Genomic DNA, 27835 nt, shown 5'->3' on the forward strand with positions numbered 1-27835 from the left:
TTAATGAAATGTACTAAGGTTTCAACAGAAAACTATATTTAGAAATATTTAAAGAAGAGAACTTTATAATGTAATATTAAAGTGTATATTTCCTTGCATTGCCTTGCCTGACAATGTTTGTTTAATACTGTACTATAAGGGAGCTGACACTGACCTTTTTAAAATGCCTCTTTATTTACATTCAAAAATAGTCACAGAAACTCACCTGAGAATCTCCAGTTTACAGTGTGAACTCTTCAGTCCAGCACAGAGCTGCTCCACTCCTGAATTCTGCAGGTCATTATTATTCATCTCCAGCTCTCTCAGTGAGTTTTCTGTTTGTAGAACTGATGTGAGAGATTTGCAAGACTCTTCATTGAGACCACAGCCAGATAGTCTGTAAAAGAGTAAATACAGTAAATCATGTAGTTCAGTCAGAGGATGATGAATTAAAAGATCTGAACTGCTAATAAAAATGTAAAGAAGAGCTCGAAAGGTCTGGAACACACTGATACATTTTCAGCCTTTTAATTTGACAAACACAGCAACATTTCAACAGTACCGTGTCTTCATCAAAGACAAAATGGACAAAGACATGACAAATAACATTCATTAGCAACCTAAGACAGGTGACCAAATAATGGATGGTTGGTTCATAAGTCAGTGAATGGCAGTTACCATTATCAGAGTCCAAATATCAAAATATCCCACCCCTAACACCATAACAGGAAACAGAACAACATAGATCTCATTCAATGTTTCACAAATACAAACACATTAATATACAAACAGAAAATATTGTTGGAAGACATGCAGAGTAGTGATTATGGAGGAATAAACACTGCAGTAGTGATATTGGAGGAATAAACACTGCAGTATTGATTATGGAAGAATAAACACTGCAGTAGTGATAATGGAGGAATAAACACCGCAGTAGAGATTATGGAGGAATGAACATTGCAGTAGTGAATATTAGTCTATGAACGCTGCAGTTGTAATGATGGTGGGATGAACACTGAATTAGTGATTATGGAGGAATGGACAGAATGCAGACAGCATAATCTTTTACTAGTGTTTACATTCCTGTGCTCACACTTTGAGTCACTGATCATGAAACATTCTCCTCTGCCTTTGCTTTTCCCAGTGAGGTCCTGAGTTCTGTCTGTGTGGTGCACCAAGAATCCTGGAGGCTTAATAGCTGAGTCAGGGACCCCATCAGTCAGTCAGGTGTGTGTGAGGCAGACCCCATCAGTTAGTCAGGTGTGTGTGAGGCAGACCCCATCAGTCAGTAAAGTGTGTGTGAGGCAGACCCCAGTCAGTCAGTCAGGTGTGTGTGAGGCAGACCCCATCAGTCAGTCAGGTGTGTGTGAGGCAGACTCCATCAGTCAGTCAGTTCTGCTTCTCTCTCACACACACAGATAATAGTTCTTTCTCTCTAACAGACAGAAATATTCTGTCTCTCTCTCTCTCTCTATTTCTCACACACACACACACTCACAGATAATAGTTCTGTAACTCTCTCTCTCTCTCTCACACACACACACACACAATAGTTCTGTCTCTCTCTCCCTCTCTGACACACACATACACAAAAACAGATAATAGTTCTGTAACTCTCTCTCTCTCTCACACACACACACACACACACAAGTTTCAGTTGAGGTGAAGCATTATAAACAGTAAATGAAACATACTTGTGTCAATCTGTATAATAAATAAGATTTCAAACAAGTAGTTATATTGGTCCTGAACTAAACAATGTGAGGTCTGGTTTACTGTGTATAAACAGTAGTCATATTGGTCCTGAACTAATCAGTGTGAGGTCTGGTTTACTGTGTATAAAAGTAGTTATATTTGTCCTGATCTAAACAGTGTGAGCTCTGGTTTACTGGCTGGCAAATAATTTTAGCACCAAATGTCCAGTTGAGGCCTGCAGAACAAATTTATTGGGGGGACAGATGGGACCAGTGAACATCTTGTGGTGACACATTAAAATGGCTTCACAGCACAAAGGAATTTCAGGGTACACAAGTTAATACAGTGGTAAAACCACTATTATAGTGTGTAATAAACTACATACTGTTTAATTCCTTACCAGATTATGATATTCACATGAGGTCAGTCAGGGTATCATTAATTAACCCATAAGATTACAATTTGAATGAATCATCACCAATATATCAAGGGTGTGGGTTACATAAACATAAATATTATTACCTGAGAAAGGTTTCATTTCTTTTCCAGCACTTAATATTTTATATCACTTACAAGTATCTTCCATTCTTTGATTCATCCCCTCGAAAAAGGTTGTATTTCAAGATTCCAAAAATTCTACTTGTAGTTATAATTCTACATTTAGTTATAATTTTACAAATGGTTATATTTCTACATGTAGTTATATTGCTACATTTGGTTATAATTCTGCATGTGATTATAATTCTACATGTGATTATATTTCTATGTGTGGTTATAATTCTCAGTGTATCTGAATTATGTAGTATCAAATGATGAATTATGGGTGCAGAAATGTCTGATCTAAAGTTCTGATGTAATTACAAAACACCACACACACACACACACACACACACACACACACACACACACACACACACACTCGCTACTTCATACAACTAATTTATTCACTAAAATCAACCATTTACATTAACACAAAAAAACAACTAAAGTCAACAGAGCTGTGGGGCTACAGTGAGAGCGGACACAGCTGACACTACAGCAGAGCTGTGGGGCTACAGTGAGAGCGGACACAGCTGACACTACAGCAGAGCTGTGGGGCTACAGTGAGAGTGGACACAGCTGGCTCTTCTGTCTCTGTCTGCTGTGTTCACTCTCTTCCATGTCCTCCTCCTGGACACTTTCACCATCAAGTTCTTCTGTCTTTTCTCTCTCCTGCTGTCTTCTTACTAAAGAAGGTTGCCATGGCAATAGCATTACTCTTTCTCTTCATCCTGGTTGCTTTCTGTCTCTCTATACTAACTGAAAACAAACAAGCAGGAGTATTTTATATTCTAGCAATTTCCTTAGATTTAAGGAAGCTAACATTAGCCTCATTAGCTTTGTTACAGTACATCAGGCACCCAGCGCACACACACACACACACACACGCACACACGCGCACACACGCACTTCACTCCTTCTCTCCTCCTAATCTCCTGATTACTGATTACTGTGTCTTGTGTGTCTTTCTTTCTCTCTTGTAATTAAGTCCACAGGTTCACTCGTCCAGTGCTGAACATTGTTCTTCACTACTGTGTTCAGATGTCCTGAGTTTACTGTCAGCTGTCTGCTCAGTTTCTCCCTCTGCTGACTCCACGTCATCTACCATCATTGTTCTATTTTAGTTTGATGTCTCTGGCTTGATGAAAAAATTAGCAGCCAACATTCACTCCTAAGTCAGGCTAATATGACGCTAGCGTGAGGTATCTAGGTGTAGTAACCAACAATATACTGTAACTTGGCAAGCTTAAGGTTACTAATATTAGCCAGCTACATGTTTCATAAAAACACCCGTGGAGGGAGATCACAGGTTTATCTTAAGGAATAACCAATAAACCTTTCAGGTCTATTGAATGAATATTAACTTGTTGAGTTCTTTCCTCCAGCCCGGCGGTCAGTTCAGCTCATCTCAACATGTGTTGAACACACCGTGTAGATCATAATGAGAACAGGGTCTCCCACCCATAAACGCAAGGGAATCGTGTGATTGTAAAAGTGTCCTGTAATGTGTCCAGAACCTCAATGGTTCAGCTTTAAATGTTTTAATTAAGATTTTAAGGGCTTGTATTTGCAGAGAGATTAGAATGACTGATGTTTACATTGTTTTCATACATAAACTAGATAAAATCACTCAGTGAAAATCTTACATTAGAACACTTCATTTTACCACGCTGTTGTTGGGAGTTTCTGAATATATTCATCCTGTAAGACATTTTGCAAAATTTCTGCTCTCAGGTGACCATAAATGCAGCTTGTAGACAAAATGCAAAAGCGCCTAGTTGAAGCAGCATTGTAATAAATACACCTGTACGTGTGGACAAGGACTCATCTGTGTCTCCTCTTTACAATGTTATATTTCTCTTCTAGACTTGAAAATGTGCTCATGCATCACAAATGTAACTCTTTGTCTCCACAGTGTGGTCATTTAATGAAATGTACTGAGGTTTCAACAGAAAACTCTATTTAGAAATATTTAAAGAAGATAACTTTATAATATAAAAGTGTATATTTCCTTGCATTGCATTGTCTGGCAATGTTTGTTTAATACTGTACTATAAGGGAGTTGACACTGACCTTTTTAAAATGGCTCTTTATTTACATTCAAAAATAGTCACAGAAACTCACCTGAGAATCTCCAGTTTACAGTGTGAACTCTTCAGTCCAGCACAGAGCTGCTCCACTCCTGAATTCTGCAGGTCATTATTATTCATCTCCAGCTCTCTCAGTGAGCTTTCTGTTTGTAGAACTGATGTGAGAGATTTGCAAGACTCTTCCGTGAGACCACAGCCAGATAGTCTGTAAAAGAGTAAATACAGTAAATAATGTAGTTCAGTCAGAGGATGATGAATTAAAAGATCCGAACTGCTAATAAAAATGTAAAGAAGAGCTTGAAAGGTCTGGGACACACTGATACATTTTCAGCCTTATAATTTGACAAACACAGCAACATTTCAACACTACTGTGTCTTCATCAAAGACAAAATGGACAAAGACATGACAAATAACATTCATTAGCAACCTAAGACAGGTGACCAAATAATGGATGGTTGGTTCATAAATCAGTGAATGGCAGTTACCATAATCAGAGTCCAAATATCAAAATATCCCACCCCTAACACCATAACAGGAAACAGAACAACATAGATCTCATTCAATGTTTCACAAATACAAATACACTAATATAGAAACAGAAAATATTGTTGGAAGACATGCAGAGTAGTGAGTATGGAGGAACAAACACTGCAGTAGTGATTATGGAGGAATAAACACTGCATTAGTGATTATGGAGTAATGAACACTGTAGTATTGATTATGGAGGAATGAACATTGCAGTAGTGAATATTAGTGTATGAACACTGCAGTAGTAATGATGGTGGGATGAACACTGCAGTAGTGATTATGTAGGAATAACAGAATTCAGAGAGCAGAATCTTTTATTAGTGTTTACATTCCTTTGCTCACACTATGAGTCACTGATCATGAAACATTCTCCTCTGCCTTTGCTTTTCCCAGTGAGGTCCTGAGTTCTGTCTTTGTGGTGCACCGAGAATCCTGGAGGCTTAATAGCTGAGTCACGGACCCCATCAGTCAGTCAGGTGTGTGTGAGGCAGACCCAAGTCAGTCAGTCAGGTGTGTGTGAAGCAGACCCCAGTCAGTCATTCAGTCAGGTGTGTGAGAGGCAGACCCCATCAGTCAGTCAGGTGTGTGTGAGGCAGACCCCATCAGTCAGTCAGGTGTGTGTGAGGCAGACCCCATCAGTCAATCAGGTGTGTGTGATGCAGACCCCATCAGTCAGTTAAGTGTGTGTGAGGCAGTCCCATCAGTCAGTTAAGTGTGTGTGAGGCAGAACCCATCAGTCAGTTAAGTGTGTGTGAGGCAGAACCCATCAGTCAGTTAAGTGTGTGAGGCAACTATCTCATGTCTGCTGTTGACATGAAATGTGTCCCTGGAGTTTGTCCTTCATGGACTGTATGTGTGCCCTAAAATACTGGGGAGAGGAGGATGGTTCACATGTTTCAATTGGATCAGAACTTTGACTCTCTTCTACATTGCTTGTGTGAGGACTCAAGGACAACTAACTTTTTGTACAAAAGAACTGATACGGTCAGTTTCACAACTGTGCTTACATGCATTGGAGTAGAGCCAAATACTAAAACTTTCTGAAATTCAAGAAAAAACTTTAAACTGATCAGACAATTTATGCTGATTATATGATTTGTAAAGAAAAGCATTGTATTAAACTTGAGAGAAATGCAAAACAATCATTTTCACTAGTGGTCTGAGATATTGGTCCCACTGTATGTGAGAAACAGTAGTAGCCTGCTACAGTTTTAGGTGAGTGACAGTAGTAACAGCATTAGCTTCTGGGAGACTCACTGCATGTAGTCATATTAACACCTACACCTTTCTAATGTGCCCAATCACCATCATCGGCTCTAAAGAAAACCCATGATAAAGTTTGAAAACTGCCATCAGTGTGAAATATATACATGTATGTATGTATGTATGTATGTATGTATGTGTGTGTGTGTGTGTGTGTGTGTGTGTGTGCACATGTGTACACGTGTGTACACACTGGTCATGCTCATCCTTATACATTTTTCTCTGTATTGGTCAGTAGTGGTTGAACTGTAATGTTGGTCAAAAAGCTGAACTGATAGTTCATATTTAAACCCTTTTGTATGTTACACTGTGTGGTGTGGTGTGTGTGTGTGTGTGTGCATGCATGCATGCGTGTGTACACACTGATAGTTCATACTTGAACACTTCTGTATGTTACACCGCAGCACATTTTCTGTCTGTTTCACTAAGAGTGTGAACTATAAACACTGTTGGCCACTGTTATAAATGTAGGACCATTCTGAACACACAGACACACAACTACCCATGACATCAAATATCATTTCACCATCATTAATACATTTAGACTAATGAATCACTGGACAGTGTTACTACATTCCAATGTTCCACAACTTTATGGTTTAACTTAAGCACCTGGTGTTGGAGCTTTCAATCACCTACATGTGCTTTAATGTAGGATCTCTCTATCCTGCTCTCTCTCTAATGTTCTCTCTCACTCTCCTTTTCATTTTTCACAGAAGACCTTCTGAGTCAAGAACATCCACTGCCTGCTACACCCACAGTTCATCTCTAAATGAAAATACTCACATGGCTTTTCTGGATGCTTTGACCATTGGCAGCAGTCTCAGTAGACATTCCTCTGATGGGTCATATTTCCTCAGGTCAAACTCATCCAGCTCCTCTTCAGAGTTCAGCAACACAAACACCAGAGCTGACCACTGAGCAGGAGACAGTCTGGCTCCATGGAGACTACTGTTACCTCCTCTGCTCAGGTATGTTTGGACTTCCTGCACTAGAGAATGATCATTCAGTTCATTCAGACAGTGGAACAGATTGATGGATTTCTCTGTAGAGGGACTGTCACTGATCTTGTCCTTGATGTACTTGACTGTTTCCTCTTTGCTGTGAGAGCTGCTTCCTGTCTGTGTCAGTAGGCCTCGTAAGAGAGTCTGATTGGACTCCAGTGAGAGACCCAGAAGGAAGCGAAGGAAAAGGTCCAGGTGTCCATTTTGACTCGTTAAGGCCTTGTCCACTGCACTGTTGAGGAAGACAGACATTGGGGTTTTGAAAATACTGAAATATCCAGGGTGTTTCTGTTGTAGCACATTGGTGTTGGTGGAGATGAAGGAAATAAACACATATAAAGCAGCCAGAAACTCCTGAACACTCAGATGTACAAAGCTGAACACCTTCCCCAGCTGTAGCTCAAACTCCTCTCTGAAAATCTGAGTGCACATTCCTGAATACACTGTCATTTCTCTGACATCTATGCCACTGTTTCTCAGGTCTTCCTCATAGAAGATCAGGTTGCCTTTTTCTAGCTGTTGGAAAGCCAGTTTTCCCAGTGCCAAAACATGTTCTCTCATGTAACGTGGGTAAGTGGGACGTTTTTGTCCTTTCATACTTTGTCCATACTTTTGATCCTTGTGTCTGAGCTGAAAGATCAGGAAGTGTGTGAACATCTGAGTCAGAGTGTTGGGGATCTCTCCACTCTCTGCTTCACCCAACATTCTCGCTAAAACAGTGGCTGCAATCCAACAGAAGACTGGAATGTGGCACATGATGTAGAGGCTTTTTGACGACTTCATGTGTGTGATGATTCTATTGGCCAGGCCCTGATCACTGATTCTCTTCCTGAAATATTCCTCTTTCTGTGGTTCACTGAACCCTCTTACCTCTGTTACCTGGTCAACACACTCAGGAGGGATCTGATTGGCTGCTGCTGGTCGAGAGGTTATCCAGAGGAGAGCAGAGGGAAGCAGATTCCCCTTGATGAGGTTTGTCAGCAGCACATCCACTGAGGTCGACTCTGTTACATCCCACAATCTCTCATTGTTCTGGAAATCTAGAGGAAGTCTACACTCATCCAGACCATCAAAGATGAACAGAATTTTGTAGCTGGTATAATGTTTAGGTTTTAATTCACATGTTTCTGGGAAAAAGCAATGAAGAAGCTCCACCAGACTGAACTTTTTTTCCTTCAGCAAATTCAGCTCCCTAAAAGGAAGTGGGAATATTAAGAGAACATCCTGATTTACATTTCCTTCAGACCAGTCCAGTATGAACTTCTGCACAGAGACCGTTTTGCCAATTCCAGCCACTCCTTTAGTCAGCACAGTTCTGATGGCTTTGTCTTGTCCTGGTAAGGGTCTAAAGATGTCACTGCATTTGATGGGTATCTCCTGTGTTGCTGGTCTCCTGGATGCTGTCTCAATCTGTCTCACCTCATGCTCATTACTGACCTCTCCACTCCCTCCCTCTGTGATGTAGAGCTCAGTGTAGATCTCATTCAGAAGTGTTGTGGTTCCCTGCTGTGAGATTCCTTCATGAATCCTCTGACATTTTTCCCTCAGTTTGGATTTGAGCTTTCTGTGGCAACCAGGGGCCAGTTCTGATAAAAGAGGAAGACAACAGAACACATGCTAATCTCTTTTAGATTCAGATTCATTCATAAAAGACTCATTACAGGAGTTACAGGAAAAGAGATAAACAGATTATTATAAATAGATTGTTTATTCCTGCTAGATTGGGCATGAAACGTCCAGTGGTAAATCTTAGTCAATTCAGGGACTGACAGCCTTAGATTTCAAGATTTCAATGGACATTGTATTATACATTATTTTGTTGATAATATTTACTGGTTATCAATAGCACTGAATGGTCAGTAGTTAGAAATCAGCTGAGGTTCCACCACACACACAAGGAGTGTGGGGGGAAACAACCTGTGATCTGTGAGATAGGACCTGTGTTCCAATCTCAGTTCCAAAGAATAAAGTGACACTTTATTTTAAGTGATGCTTTTAACATTAAATAGTGTCTGACCACTTCAACTATTCCACTTGAGTAAACTTGATTGCAATTGTATCCAAACTCTCATATGAGTCATTCATGAACATATACTTGGATACTTTGGGGGGGGGGTTGTATGTGGACATAGAAAAAAAATTTTTTACATCTGCCAGTGATTTGTGGTCAAATCTCATTGGTCAAATTAAATCTCAGCCCTAAAGAATAACAATGTATCCGCAAAACGTCAGCATTCTGCAAACACATGACACATAGTCCAGCAGTTAATGTACTGGACTAACAATCAGAAGGTTGTCAGTTCAAGCCCCACCACTACAAAGTTGCCACTGTTGGGCACATGAGCAAGACCATTAACCCTCAATTGCTTGAATTGTACTCACAATTGTAAGTATTTATTTTCCTTCATTAAAAGCACCTGCTAAATGTAATAATGTCATGACCCAGAACTCTTACTGCTCAGTAGTGTGTTAGCGAGGTCTTTCTGGTTCATCTTCCTCAGGACGTGCAGTGTGATCTCCAGCGCCCCCTCTCTGACACTGCTCTGATCCTCCTCATCCTCCACCTGTCTCTCAGTGCATGCTGGGTAATCTGAGCTCAGTAGATTCTTAAATCTCTTCAGCTCATTCTTCACCAGAGAGATGATTTTGTCCTCCAGCTCCTGAATAAACAGTATCAGTAAAACTAGTGTTATATACAGATGATTTTAACACATAATAATCCATTAAACAGAAGAGAGGACTGAACTGAGTGGGATTGGGTGGTCATGTGCACATTATGGTTTATAAAAGAACATAAGCATCACATTATCTTAAAGTTTAAATGTTAGTTAATTTTAGAAAGTTAGAATAGTTTGTGAAGTTTGAGTTTCGTTCATTATCAGTTAAATTACAAAAAGCCATTAAAGTAAAGCATGAACCAGTAAACCACAGAGTCTCATCATGATCTGTGATCTAAACACACTCTAATGATAAAGACCCTTCCCCCTCACACACACACACACACACACACACACACACACACACACACACACACACACACACACACACACACACACACACACACACACACACACACACACACACACACACACACACACATATACACACACACACACACTCACACACTCACACTCACACTCACACACACACACACACACACACTCACACACACACACTCACACTCACACACTCACACTCACACACACACACACACACACTCACACACACACACACACACACTCACACACACACACACACACACACACACACACTTACACACCTTGAATACTGACTCCAGCTTTTCTTTAGAAATGTTTACAGGCTTCTTCTGGTCACTGTGGACAAACAAAACAAAGACTTTAATGGATAATCTACAGTTTATAAACATGAATCCAAGTGAAATTCATGGTTGTGTACATGATGCTGATGATGATGTGATACATGGCTTCAACCCAAACACTGTACTGACAGTAGAGCAGAATAACCAGAGAAGCTGCCCCTGGCCCTCACTCTGGTGATGTAGAATAATGTTTATGTGAATGGTGCTTCACCAGATACTGGGAAATGAACACAAGAAAATGAACACTGGAACATAAACAATTATATGCACCCCATCCACACAGAACAGAGGGCACCAGAACAGAAAGAGTGGTGTAACAGAGCAGCTGTGGGGCAGCAGGCAGGATAATCGGGGTGAAGCGTCCTGACAGGATGTGTCCATGGTGGACACTATCAGAACTATCAGATACTGACCAAGAACCAGGGTGAGGGTTCATAAAGAAAGCTGTTACTCTTTCTCTCTCTGTGTGTGTGTGTGTGTGACATTATTCTACTTTACAAATATTGGGTGTATTGCATTTATATTCTGTGTCCCAAACCTGATATGTAATATTCAGTGTTCATGCTGGAATCCTTCTCTCTGTAACAGATGTGTAAAGTGTTTTCTCTGGTCTAGATGGTGGTGTGATTCTGGAAAGTTTGTCCATCCTGTGACTGAAGGAGATCCTCTGACTCTACACTGTTTACTTCACCCCACTATCACATCACACCTCAGAGCTGATTTATATAAAGATGGATCACTCATCCAGACCCAGACTGCAGGAGAAATGACCATCCGTACTGTCTCAAAGTCAGATGAGGGTGTCTACTACTGTAAACACCCAGAGAGAGGAGAGTCACCACACAGCTGGGTCTCAGGGGTCAGAAAACAGTGAATTTAAATGTTTCTTAACAACCAATTTAAAAGACAGAATAGATCAAACATGTAAGAAATCATTTTGTGATTCAAGTGCTTTGTTCAGTTGCCATGAGATCAGTTGGTGATTCCTCCTCTCTTGGTTCTGGTTGGTATGGCTGTGGGACTGAGTTTGGTGCAGTTCCTCATCTTACTGAACCTGCTGTGGTGCTACAAAACCAACACAGGTCTGAGATCAGCTGCGGATCATTTATGAATACTTTAAATGTTATGTGTTCAATTGGCTGGGGGTCTCCATTTCCACAGACTCCACAATAAAAGTTACATGCCTGGATAGAGTTAACTGATATGGTAGATAATACTAGCTAAACTTCCTCCTTTCTGTAATGTATTTATTATCCCAGTCTGTCTGTGTCCTGTGTGATTCTTTATTACCCCAGTCTGTCTGTGTCCTGTGTGGTTCTTTATTACCCCAGTCTGTCTGTGTCCTGCGTGGTTCTTTATTACCCCAGTCTGTTTGCGTCCTGTGCAGTTCTTTATTACTCCAGTCTCTCTGTGTCCTGTGTGGTTCTCTATTACTCCATTTGGTCTGTGTCCTGTGTGGTTCTTTATTACCCCAGTCTGTCTGTGTCCTGTGCAGTTCTTTATTACTCCAGTCTCTCTGTGTCCTGTGTGGTTCTCTATTACCCCATTTGGTCTGTGTCCTGTGTGGTTCTTTATTACCCTAGTCTGTCTGTGTCCTGTGTGGTTCTCTATTACCCCAGTCTGTCTGTGTCCTGTGTGGTTCTTTATTACCCCAGTCTGTCTGTGTCCTGTGTGGTTCTTTATTACCCCAGTCTGTTTGTGTCCTGTGTGGTTCTTCCTGTTATGACAGTGATTCCTGAGACCTAATAAATGTCCTCAGCAATTGTATCCTGACGTCTCATCCACCTGCATGTAACAGTTTCTAAAACTAATGACACCAGAACCACCACTATTGCTTTACTATAGTGTCAGTATCACAGAACTGGACTGTCCCACCTGTTCAGGTAAGCAGGACCTCCTAGATGGACCCAAACACATTTGAGGTGGAACAGGGAAGGGGACAAAAGAGGTAAAACACAACTGAACAGGAAACCAACAACTGAGAGGGTTTGACCTGAAGGAGTGGGTGAGCAAGACCACACTGTTCTACCCCCTACACTACTGGGAAGAAGGAGTGAGGAGTGATGGAGTGATGAGGAGTGATGGGGAGTGAAGTGCTTAGTGGAGACATAGTGAGTGTTTTTACTGTTTAATAATACAAACAAACAAAAGAGTTCAGCAGTGAAGGGATGTTTAAGGGCCAGAAAACCCTCAGCCACTTCTGATGAAAAACAAAGTGACTTGTCTGGTCCGAGAATCAAACCAGCGTCTGCACTAGTGCGGTGATGCAGCTCTAACCACTACGTGTGTGTGGTAGACTCAGGACACTCTGTTTCTCTCCCCAAACACAGCAGGAAATGAACACAGAACAAAAGACAAGCAACTAAGACAGACAACAAACACACAGGGACACCTCCTGCTACAGGACATTTCTCCTCCTAATAAACAACTGATGGAGAGGGACTCTGCCCAGAAGAAACAAGACAACACAGACATGAATGAAGAAAGATGACAGGAGACTCTTGTTGGGAACTTTCTACTTGAAAAAATACCCACACACCAAGGCTTCATAGAGTCCTTAGTGAAGTAGTTATATAGGGGTGCGGCATCTGTGAGAGATCAGACTAATGAGCACTGATTAACTCCCAGCTCATGGCCTCCCTCTGGTGGCAGCTTGCTGGCATTGCGAGCCATCAGTTACAAGTAAGAGATAGTTGGAGAATGTGTGTGTGGGTAGATGATGCTGAATTTCTTCCTCCTTTTCTCCTAAAACTAAAACACACCTGTGGTGAACCCCTCTTATTAGTTTGACCTGTAGAATGGTGACATTGTTTACTGGGGTATTATTGTTGTAATATTGGGGGAACTTCACTCCCTCACACACTGGGAGGAACACATCCACCCCACTTATGAAAGAATCTGAGTGTGTAATGTGTCACTCACCGTAGGACTGAGGTCACAGGTTCACTGCTGAATAGAGGAGGAGGCTCCATGGACCAGTCACTCTTCATAGACACACAGCTGGGTGCTGGATTTACTGCTCTCTCACTCCCCATCCTGATGATATTGAATAGGGAAAATAAATCACATTAGGGAACAAAAATACACCCACAACATTCTTACCCAATCAACTCCACCTGGTACCTGCACTGACTGTACACTTCATTAGAAACACCTGTCCTTCAGCAACACAAATGAACCACACACACACACACACACACACACACACACACACACACACACACTTGTCCGTCAGGAACTACACAAACATACCACAACCACACACACACACACACACACACACACACACACACACACACACACACAGACACCTGTGCTTGAGGAACACACACAAAAACACACAGACACACATGTCCTTCAGGAACACACACACATCACACCTGTCCTTCAGCAACTACACAAACATACCACACACACATACACGAACACACACACACACACACACAAACACACAGATCAAACCTGTCCTTTAGCAACTACACAAACATACCACACACACACACACACACACACACACACCCTTCAGCAACTACACAAACATACCACACACACATACACGAACACACCTGTCCTTCACCAACACACACACACACACACACACACACACACACACAGACAACAGGCCTGTCCTTCAGCAACCACACAACCACACACTCACACACACACACACACATACACACACAGACACCTGTGCTTCAGGAACACACACACACACACGTCCTTCAGGAACACACACACATCACACCTGTTCTTCAGGAACATAAAGATACCATACACATCAAACCTGTACTTAAACAACACACAAACACAGACACCTATACTTAAGCAACACACACACACACACACAAACACACCTGCCCTTCAGCAACTATACAAACATACCACACACACACACACACACACACACACACACACGCACATCACACCTCTCCTTCAGCAACTACAAAAACATACCACACAAACACACACACACACACACACACACACAGCACACCTGTCCTTCAGCAACTACACAAACATAACACACATCACACCTGTCCTTTAGCAACACACACACACACACACACACACACACACACACACACACACACACACACACACATACATACACACACACACACACATCCTTCAGGAACACAAACACATCACACCTGTCCTTCAGGAATGCAAAGATACCATACACATCAAACCTGTACTTCAGCAGCACACACACACACACACACACACACACACACACAAACACACCTGGCCTTCAGCAACTACACAAACATACCACTCACAAACACACACACACACACATACACACACACACACCTGTCCGTCAGGAACTACACAAAAACACACAGACACACACATACACATCCTTCAGCAACTACTCAAACATACCACACACACATCACACCTGTCCTTCAGCAACTACACAAACATACCACACACACATCACACCTGTCCTTCAGCAAGTTCACACACACACACACACACACACACACACACACACCTGTCCGTCAGGAACTACACAAAAACACACAGACACACACACACACATCCTTCAGCAACTACACAAACATACCACACACATATCACACCTGTCCTTCAGCAATTACACACACACACACACACACACACACACACACACCTGTCCTTCAGCAACACAAATATCCCACACACACACACACACATCACACCTCTCCTTAAGCAACTACACAATCATACCACTCACACACACCACACCTCTCCTTCAGCAAGACCATCAAACAAACCACACACACACCACACCTGTCTTTCAGAGACTACACAAACATACCACACACATCACACCTGTCCTTCAGCAACTACACAAACATACCACACACATATCACACCTGTCCTTCAGCAATTACACACACACACACACACACACACACACACACACACATACATACACACACACACACACACACACACACACACACCTGTCCTTCAGCAACACAAATATCCCACACACACACACATCACACCTCTCCTTAAGCAACTACACAATCATACCACTCACACACACCACACCTCTCCTTCAGCAAGACCATCAAACAAACCACACACACACACACCACACCTGTCTTTCAGAGACTACACAAACATACCACACACACACACACTTGTCCTTCAGCAACACAAACATACCACACACACATCACACCTGTCTGTCAGCAACTACACAAACATACCACACACACACACACACACACACACACACACACACCTGTCCTTTAGCTAGACCATCGAACCAAACACACACACACACACACACACACACACACACACACACACACACACACACATAGACCACACCTGCCCTTCAGCAACTACACAAACATACCACACACACATACACGAACACACACACACACACACACAAACACACAGATCAAACCTGTCCTTTAGCAACTACACAAACATACCACACACACACACACACACACACACCCTTCAGCAACTACACAAACATACCACACACACAGACACGAACACACCTGTCCTTCACCAACACACACACACACACACACACACACACACACACACACACACAGACAACAGGCCTGTCCTTCAGCAACCACACAACCACACACTCACACACACACACACATACACACACAGACACCTGTGCTTCAGGAACACACACACACACGTCCTTCAGGAACACACACACATCACACCTGTTCTTCAGGAACATAAAGATACCATACACATCAAACCTGTACTTAAACAACACACAAACACAGACACCTATACTTAAGCAACACACACACACACACACAAACACACCTGCCCTTCAGCAACTATACAAACATACCACACACACACACACACACACACACACACACACGCACATCACACCTCTCCTTCAGCAACTACAAAAACATACCACACAAACACACACACACACACACACACACACAGCACACCTGTCCTTCAGCAACTACACAAACATAACACACATCACACCTGTCCTTTAGCAACACACACACACACACACACACACACACACACACACACACACACACACACACACATACATACACACACACACACACATCCTTCAGGAACACAAACACATCACACCTGTCCTTCAGGAATGCAAAGATACCATACACATCAAACCTGTACTTCAGCAGCACACACACACACACACACACACACACACACACAAACACACCTGGCCTTCAGCAACTACACAAACATACCACTCACAAACACACACACACACACATACACACACACACACCTGTCCGTCAGGAACTACACAAAAACACACAGACACACACATACACATCCTTCAGCAACTACTCAAACATACCACACACACATCACACCTGTCCTTCAGCAACTACACAAACATACCACACACACATCACACCTGTCCTTCAGCAAGTTCACACACACACACACACACACACACACACACACACACCTGTCCGTCAGGAACTACACAAAAACACACAGACACACACACACACATCCTTCAGCAACTACACAAACATACCACACACATATCACACCTGTCCTTCAGCAATTACACACACACACACACACACACACACACACACACACACACCTGTCCTTCAGCAACACAAATATCCCACACACACACACACACATCACACCTCTCCTTAAGCAACTACACAATCATACCACTCACACACACCACACCTCTCCTTCAGCAAGACCATCAAACAAACCACACACACACCACACCTGTCTTTCAGAGACTACACAAACATACCACACACATCACACCTGTCCTTCAGCAACTACACAAACATACCACACACATATCACACCTGTCCTTCAGCAATTACACACACACACACACACACACACACACACACACACACACACACACACCTGTCCTTCAGCAACACAAATATCCCACACACACACACATCACACCTCTCCTTAAGCAACTACACAATCATACCACTCACACACACCACACCTCTCCTTCAGCAAGACCATCAAACAAACCACACACACACACACCACACCTGTCTTTCAGAGACTACACAAACATACCACACACACACACACTTGTCCTTCAGCAACACAAACATACCACACACACATCACACCTGTCTGTCAGCAACTACACAAACATACCACACACACACACACACACACACACACACACACACACACACCTGTCCTTTAGCTAGACCATCGAACCAAACACACACACACACACACACACACACACACACACATAGACCACACCTGCCCTTCAGCAACTACACAAACATACCACACACACATACACGAACACACACACACACACACACAAACACACAGATCAAACCTGTCCTTTAGCAACTACACAAACATACCACACACACACACACACACCCTTCAGCAACTACACAAACATACCACACACACATACACGAACACACCTGTCCTTCACCAACACACACACACACACACACACACACAACAGGCCTGTCCTTCAGCAATTACACACACACACACACACACACACACACACACACACACACACACACACACACACACACACACCTGTCCTTTAGCTAGACCATCGAACCAAACACACACACACACACACACACACACACACACACACACACACACACACACACACACATAGACCACACCTGCCCTTCAGCAACTACACAAACATACCACACACACATACACGAACACACACACACACACACACAAACACACAGATCAAACCTGTCCTTTAGCAACTACACAAACATACCACACACACACACACACACACCCTTCAGCAACTACACAAACATACCACACACACATACACGAACACACCTGTCCTTCACCAACACACACACACACACACACACACACAACAGGCCTGTCCTTCAGCAACCACACAACCACACACTCACACACACACACACACACATACACACACAGACACCTGTGCTTCAGGAACACACACACACACACACGTCCTTCAGGAACACACACACATCACACCTGTTCTTCAGGAACATAAAGATACCATACACATCAAACCTGTACTTAAACAACACACAAACACAGACACCTATACTTAAGCAACACACACACACACACACAAACACACCTGCCCTTCAGCAACTATACAAACATACCACACACACACACACACACACACACGCACATCACACCTCTCCTTCAGCAACTACAAAAACATACCACACACACACACACACACACACACACACACACACAGCACACCTGTCCTTCAGCAACTACACAAACATAACACACATCACACCTGTCCTTTAGCAACACACACACACACACACACACACACACACACACACACACACACACACACACACACACACACATACATACACACACACACACACACACATCCTTCAGGAACACAAACACATCACACCTGTCCTTCAGGAATGCAAAGATACCATACACATCAAACCTGTACTTCAGCAGCACACACACACACACACACACACACAAACACACCTGGCCTTCAGCAACTACACAAACATACCACTCACAAACACACACACACACATACACACACACACACACACACACCTGTCTGTCAGGAACTACACAAAAACACACAGACACACACATACACATCCTTCAGCAACTACTCAAACATACCACACACACATCACACCTGTCCTTCAGCAACTACACAAACATACCACACACACATCACACCTGTCCTTCAGCAAGTTCACACACACACACACACACACACACACACACACCTGTCCATCAGGAACTACACAAAAACACACAGACACACACACACATCCTTCAGCAACTACACAAACATACCACACACATATCACACCTGTCCTTCAGCAATTACACACACACACACACACACACACACACACACACCTGTCCTTCAGCAACACAAATATCCCACACACACACACACACACATCACACCTCTCCTTAAGCAACTACACAATCATACCACTCACACACACCACACCTCTCCTTCAGCAAGACCATCAAACAAACCACACACACACCACACCTGTCTTTCAGAGACTACACAAACATACCACACACATCACACCTGTCCTTCAGCAACTACACAAACATACCACACACATATCACACCTGTCCTTCAGCAATTACACACACACACACACACACACACACACACACACACACACACACACACACACACCTGTCCTTCAGCAACACAAATATCCCACACACACACACATCACACCTCTCCTTAAGCAACTACACAATCATACTACTCACACACACCACACCTCTCCTTCAGCAGGACCATCAAACAAACCACACACACACACACCACACCTGTCTTTCAGAGACTACACAAACATACCACACACACACACACCTGTCCTTCAGCAACACAAACATACCACACACACATCACACCTGTCTGTCAGCAACTACACAAACATACCACACACACACACACACACACACACACCTGTCCTTTAGCTAGACCATCGAACCAAACACACACACACACACACACACACACACACACACACACACACACACACACACACACATAGACCACACCTGCCCTTCAGCAACTACACAAACATACCACACACACATACACGAACACACACACACACACACACAAACACACAGATCAAACCTGTCCTTTAGCAACTACACAAACATACCACACACACACACACACACACACACCCTTCAGCAACTACACAAACATACCACACACACATACACGAACACACCTGTCCTTCACCAACACACACACACACACACACACACACACAACAGGCCTGTCCTTCAGCAACCACACAACCACACACTCACACACACACACACACATACACACACAGACACCTGTGCTTCAGGAACACACACACACACACACGTCCTTCAGGAACACACACACATCACACCTGTTCTTCAGGAACATAAAGATACCATACACATCAAACCTGTACTTAAACAACACACAAACACAGACACCTATACTTAAGCAACACACACACACACACACAAACACACCTGCCCTTCAGCAACTATACAAACATACCACACACACACACACACACACACACACACGCACATCACACCTCTCCTTCAGCAACTACAAAAACATACCACACACACACACACACACACACACACACACACACAGCACACCTGTCCTTCAGCAACTACACAAACATAACACACATCACACCTGTCCTTTAGCAACACACACACACACACACACACACACACACACACACACACACACACACACACACACACACACACACATACATACACACACACACACACACACATCCTTCAGGAACACAAACACATCACACCTGTCCTTCAGGAATGCAAAGATACCATACACATCAAACCTGTACTTCAGCAGCACACACACACACACACACACACACACACACACACACACACACACACACACACACACCTGTCCGTCAGGAACTACACAAAAACACACAGACACACACACACATCCTTCAGCAACTACACAAACATACCACACACATATCACACCTGTCCTTCAGCAATTACACACACACACACACACACACACACACACACACCTGTCCTTCAGCAACACAAATATCCCACACACACACACACATCACACCTCTCCTTAAGCAACTACACAATCATACCACTCACACACACCACACCTCTCCTTCAGCAAGACCATCAAACAAACCACACACACACCACACCTGTCTTTCAGAGACTACACAAACATACCGCACACATAACACCTGTCCTTCAGCAACTACACAAACATACCACACACATATCACACCTGTCCTTCAGCAATTACACACACACACACACACACACACACACACACACACACACACACACACACACACACACACACACCTGTCCTTCAGCAACACAAATATCCCACACACACACACATCACACCTCTCCTTAAGCAACTACACAATCATACCACTCACACACACCACACCTCTCCTTCAGCAAGACCATCAAACAAACCACACACACACACACCACACCTGTCTTTCAGAGACTACACAAACATACCACACACACACACACCTGTCCTTCAGCAACACAAACATACCACACACACATCACACCTGTCTGTCAGCAACTACACAAACATACCACACACACACACACACACACACACCTGTCCTTTAGCTAGACCATCGAACCAAACACACACACACACACACACACACACACACACACACACACACACACAGACCACACCTGCCCTTCAGCAACTACACAAACATACCACACACACATACACGAACACACACACACACACACAAACACACAGATCAAACCTGTCCTTTAGCAACTACACAAACATACCACACACACACACACACACACACACACCCTTCAGCAACTACACAAACATACCACACACACATACACGAACACACCTGTCCTTCACCAACACACACACACACACACACACACACAACAGGCCTGTCCTTCAGCAACCACACAACCACACACTCACACACACACACACACATACACACACAGACACCTGTGCTTCAGGAACACACACACACACACACGTCCTTCAGGAACACACACACATCACACCTGTTCTTCAGGAACATAAAGATACCATACACATCAAACCTGTACTTAAACAACACACAAACACAGACACCTATACTTAAGCAACACACACACACACACACAAACACACCTGCCCTTCAGCAACTATACAAACATACCACACAGACACACACACACACACACACGCACATCACACCTCTCCTTCAGCAACTACAAAAACATACCACACATCACACCTGTCCTTTAGCAACACACACACACACACACACACACACACACACACACACACACATACATACACACACACACACACACACACACACACACACACACATCCTTCAGGAACACAAACACATCACACCTGTCCTTCAGGAATGCAAAGATACCATACACATCAAACCTGTACTTCAGCAGCACACACACACACACACACACACACACACACACACACACACACAAACACACCTGGCCTTCAGCAACTACACAAACATACCACTCACAAACACACACACACACATACACACACACACACACACCTGTCCGTCAGGAACTACACAAAAACACACAGACACACACATACACATCCTTCAGCAACTACTCAAACATACCACTGTCCTTCAGCAACACAAATATCCCACACACACACACACACACATCACACCTCTCCTTAAGCAACTACACAATCATACCACTCACACACACCACACCTCTCCTTCAGCAAGACCATCAAACAAACCACACACACACCACACCTGTCTTTCAGAGACTACACAAACATACCACACACATCACACCTGTCCTTCAGCAACTACACAAACATACCACACACATATCACACCTGTCCTTCAGCAATTACACACACACACACACACACACACACACACACACACACACACACACACCTGTCCTTCAGCAACACAAATATCCCACACACACACACATCACACCTCTCCTTAAGCAACTACACAATCATACCACTCACACACACCACACCTCTCCTTCAGCAAGACCATCAAACAAACCACACACACACACACCACACCTGTCTTTCAGAGACTACACAAACATACCACACACACACACACCTGTCCTTCAGCAACACAAACATACCACACACACATCACACCTGTCTGTCAGCAACTACACAAACATACCACACACACACACACACACACACACACCTGTCCTTTAGCTAGACCATCGAACCAAACACACACACACACACACACACACACACACACACACACACACACACACACACACACACACACACACACACACATAGACCACACCTGCCCTTCAGCAACTGCACAAACATACCACACTCCTTTTCTCCTAAAACTAAAACACACCTGTGGTGAACCCCTCTTATTAGTTTGACCTGTAGAATGGTGACATTGTTTACTTGGGTATGATTGTTGTAATATTGGGGGGAACATCACTCCCTCACACACTGGGAGGAACACATCCACCCCACTTATGAAAGAATCTGAGTGTGTAATGTGTGATTCACTGTAGGACTGAGGTCACAGGTCCACTACTGAATACAGCAGGAGGTTCCATGGACTCATCACTCTTCACAGACACACAGCTGGGTGCTGGAGGTGATTCACTCTTCACAGACGCACAGCTGGGAGCTGGAGGCTCTGCTCTCTCTACCCTGATGAAGATGAGGAAAGTGTTGAGTAATTACATCCTTCACTACATCTCATTTATCCTGAATATTCCCTCTTCCTGTTTCCTCAGATTAAGTGCTGATGGAAAGCTCCTCACTTTGGGTCAGAGGTTCCTCCTCCACTGCTGGAGTTATGAGGCTCCATCATGGAGTTGTTCCTCTTCACACACACACAGCTGGACACTGGAGATGCTGCTCTCTGCTCCCTGTCAACAGTTCATACACACAGAGTGAATCACACTGAATCAATGCCTGATAAAACTCACATCAACATATTAAAAATAAAACACATGATGTGAAACATGAACCATACGTAAACACTGATATTAACAGGGTGGGTGGAGAACTGAAACAGTGATGATGACAGAATACTGAACAGACTGTTATGGCTTCATTAAAATATTCCACTGAATAACTGTTATGGCTTCATTAAAATATTCCACTGAATACACAAAAACAGTTATACACACAAAAGTTATTCTTAATGAATTTAGAATTAACATTATACCCATAAAGCTGTGCACCATCATTTGTTTTATGTCACAATATTTCAAACATTTTAAATCATAAATCTCCATGATGCCCAATCAGACATTCCAAAGGTCCTCAAAGTGCCACAGAGGAAGATGGAGGCGTTTTCTGAGAGGTTCTACTGTATTGTTTTCACACAGTGGGAAACTGGAATCTGAATGCTTTCAAATGTATTTATTAGGGCTGTCAGCCTTAACACTCATGATCAATTTAAAAACATTAACTTTGTTTTTTTTACGCAAATGAACCATATTTCCAAGTTTGACCCCAGCGTCTTCCCATAAATCCCGCATGGATTTTTACCAGGCTGAATTACTGACAGGAGTGACCACAGATAATACGATGACTGAGGAGACAACATCCGTTGTGCTGAATGGCAGCTTCCTTGCTATTCATTTAATCTGAGATGTTAAAGAACAAATAGAATCCTTAAACCAGTGTATCATGCATTCATTTATTCCAACACTACACATGTATTTGTTTTATCCCCCAAAATACAAGTAAATACTAGCATTGTAATACTGTATTAAAATGTTAAACTTCATGATTAATAATGATTAATCTATTTTTATTGATTAACTTGATTAATTTTTAATTGATTGGCACCACTAGTATTAATGAATTAATATTATATATCTTTGTCCTTAATCAGTGTACTTCAGTAGTTCACTACATTTACAGTACACTATAGGTGGTGGTATCTTTGTCCTTAATCAGTGTACATCAGTTGTTCACTACATTTACGGTACACTATAGGTGGTGGTATCTTTGTCCTAATACACAAAGGAAGTACATCTCCCAGCTGATATGAAACAGTATTACCAGAGGAGAAATATGCTAAAACATGAAAGTGAAACTAAACCTATACAGAGAGCACATGGAGTAGCATGCCTGCTTGTTAGTAACTGTAAACATCAACTAACATTTTTTTTTTTCATCACAAAACACCAATATGAACAGAAGATGCCTGACTTACATTTTATCAGTAACACAGAGTCTCTGGGTTTAACACAAACAGAGTTTTACTGTGTGGGTAACACTCAGCACTGCTTCCTGCAAGAAATGACGTCTGAACTCATGCAACCATACAACCGATATCTTTAGCCAATTACACAGAGTTTAACTGGATATTCAACCAATATCTTTAGCTAATGACACAACATTTATCTGGATAATCGACTGATATTTAGCCAATGACACAAAGTTTAACTGGATAAATATATTATAAGGAAAAAATTTAATTAAATAATATTCACTCATAATTCTTCCAACACTTCTGGGCCTTTAGAACAGAAGCAATCTGTCAATGATCTCCACAGTGACCACTTTGCTAACATCTTGATGATTCTATTCTGTGAAACAACAAAGTCTAAACTACATTGCATAGATATTATTGTGGTGGGTTATGCCAGGTTATCAATACATAAGATCAATAAATATTTCAGAGCAATCACCACACAACAAACAAAGAAACAAAAGATGTTTCTGTTTTCAGTTGTGTTCTGTAAGGTATTTCAAATTCCAGGTATTTCAGTTTCATGTGTAAGACATGAAATTTAGAAAGATAATCTATAAACAAAATGCCAGTATGTTTACTGGGATAAATAACCACATGGGTTCTGTGGGTTCACATGTACTCTGTAGGGTTGTGTGGGTTCACATGTACTCTGTAGGGTTGTGTGAGTTCACATGCACTCTGTAGGTTTGTGTGGGTTCACATGTACTTTGTAGGGTTGAGTGGGTTCACATGTACTCTGTAGGGTTGTGTGGGTTCACATGTACTCCGTATTCTATGAAGTGCAGACCTATTTAGTGAATTGTCTGTGTGGAACCGGTTTCATCTACAGCAGAAGGAAGTGTTGTGAATGTAGATAATTATGATTATGGATAATGAAGATCAATAAAGTAACATAAAGGAACAATGTCTCACATTTATATATTTATTATTATTTATATTTATATTATAAAATATTAGTTCTTCTGCTGTTTTGGGGGCTTCTTCTCTTCCCAAATTACCTCCTCAGTCTTGGAAAAGATGAATTCACATAGAACACATGTTGCTGGCATGCACAGGTGTTTTTACCATTATATAAATGTGTGGATGTACAGCACATCACTCCTGTCAGTAAACCAGAGCATCTCTCTCTACATACACTTTCTATATATTAATGTCACTATATCTATCCTACCTACTGCTCACTGGATGTCTCTCACTAGCCTATCACTCAATATGTCCTATCAGTAACCTTCTATCTAGACAACACTGAATCTCTCCGTCTCTCAAATTCTCTATTCTCACAAAATCCACAAAGTTTGGGTGTGTTTTCTTGTAAGTATTAATAGAGTTTGTGACTGAGTCAGATGTGTGATCAGGTTTGTTTCAGACACTGTCAGTCAAAGACAGGAGCGGCAGGTTCTGTATTGTGTAGAAACACAAGCTTCGTTTAGCCGTGGTCACGTGACATGGCCGTTTTGCGCCACACTTCAGATCAGAGTTTTAAAACGCTGCGCTTCAGAAACTCCAAACAAGCGTAGAAACGTCAGTGTTGACCGTCCGATCCCAAACTATAGTTAATAATACAGATAATTAACTATACAGGGAATCTGAACTGTCCAGTTAGGATTTGGACAACACAAAAAAAATGGCTTAAATTGAACAGGAAACTAACCGTAAAAAAACCGTTACATCAGCAACTTTACGTTTAGGCCAGAGGAGTTTAAAGTGGGAGCATTTGGAAAGATTACTGACTAACTACGACTTAAAATCGAGATTTACAATAACTGACAACGTATATCTGAGCCAGTTAAATATTTGTAAAAATATAACTGTGCGATCGTACTGGCGTTGGCCATTTTAGTGTCCGTCATTTTAGATGCGTACCGTTAACTTCACCAGGACTTTAATCTTTACATTTAATCCACGTTTGGGTGGAGCTACGATTTAAACACAGAACTATGTACTTACAAAACACGCTGTTTAAACTGCACCGACATCGCATTTTAACAAATAGGATGAACTTACCGTGAAATATTTAAAACGCGCGTAATGGCGACAGTACAGAAAATACTTTCGTTTTCTTGAGAAGGAACTAACGACAGAAACACCAGTGGGCGTAACTAGAGCACATGTCAATCATTTTCGTATGACGCCGATTACACAACCGATTTCTTATAACAGTCATTTTTGTTAAGCCAATCATCAACCAAAGTTAGCTGTCCATCATTTTGCTGCAGCCAATCATACACTATACAGTCTATACAGCCAATCGATTCACAGTCCCGCCTACACGGACTTGTTTTGCGGCTCCGCTGAGAGTAAATCTCCACTATGTCGGCACGTTGGAACACTTCGGAACTTAACAAACGACTTTGTTTGTAGATCTAACTTACAGATGATTGTAATTTAGATAAGCAGCCTCACAATAAACATGTAAGTGTGTGGACGTCCATAGCATGTTGTGCATATGACATGTGAGTGTGTATGTGTGTATGTTTATTTCAAGTATTGTGGAAAAATAATTTATTAGTTTACCTGTATTTGGTACAACAGAAAACTACATGGTGTACTTAATAATAATAATAATAATAATAATAATAATAATAATAATAATAATAATAATA

The 27835-nt window shown here is 42.3% G+C and overlaps 1 pseudogene across 1 annotated transcript in view; it reads right to left on the reverse strand.

Moving 5' to 3' along the window:
* The window catches only part of LOC113569178 (NACHT, LRR and PYD domains-containing protein 3-like), an 81977-nt pseudogene extending 54657 nt beyond the window's left edge, over positions 1-27320 (reverse strand). Inside the window, exons 1-9 of the transcript XR_014123123.1 lie at positions 27237-27320; positions 23782-23889; positions 23522-23668; positions 13363-13476; positions 10381-10435; positions 9556-9760; positions 6883-8686; positions 4339-4509; positions 206-376 (exon numbers count right to left, since the gene is read on the reverse strand). The product of XR_014123123.1 is annotated as an NACHT, LRR and PYD domains-containing protein 3-like (transcript). The remainder of the gene's footprint in view (positions 1-205; positions 377-4338; positions 4510-6882; positions 8687-9555; positions 9761-10380; positions 10436-13362; positions 13477-23521; positions 23669-23781; positions 23890-27236) is intronic.
* Positions 27321-27835: the final 515 nt, after the last annotated feature.

This window comes from Electrophorus electricus, chromosome 1, assembly GCF_041902795.1.
Source record: "Electrophorus electricus isolate QZ-2024a chromosome 1, ASM4190279v1, whole genome shotgun sequence".
Taxonomy (NCBI): domain Eukaryota; kingdom Metazoa; phylum Chordata; class Actinopteri; order Gymnotiformes; family Gymnotidae; genus Electrophorus; species Electrophorus electricus.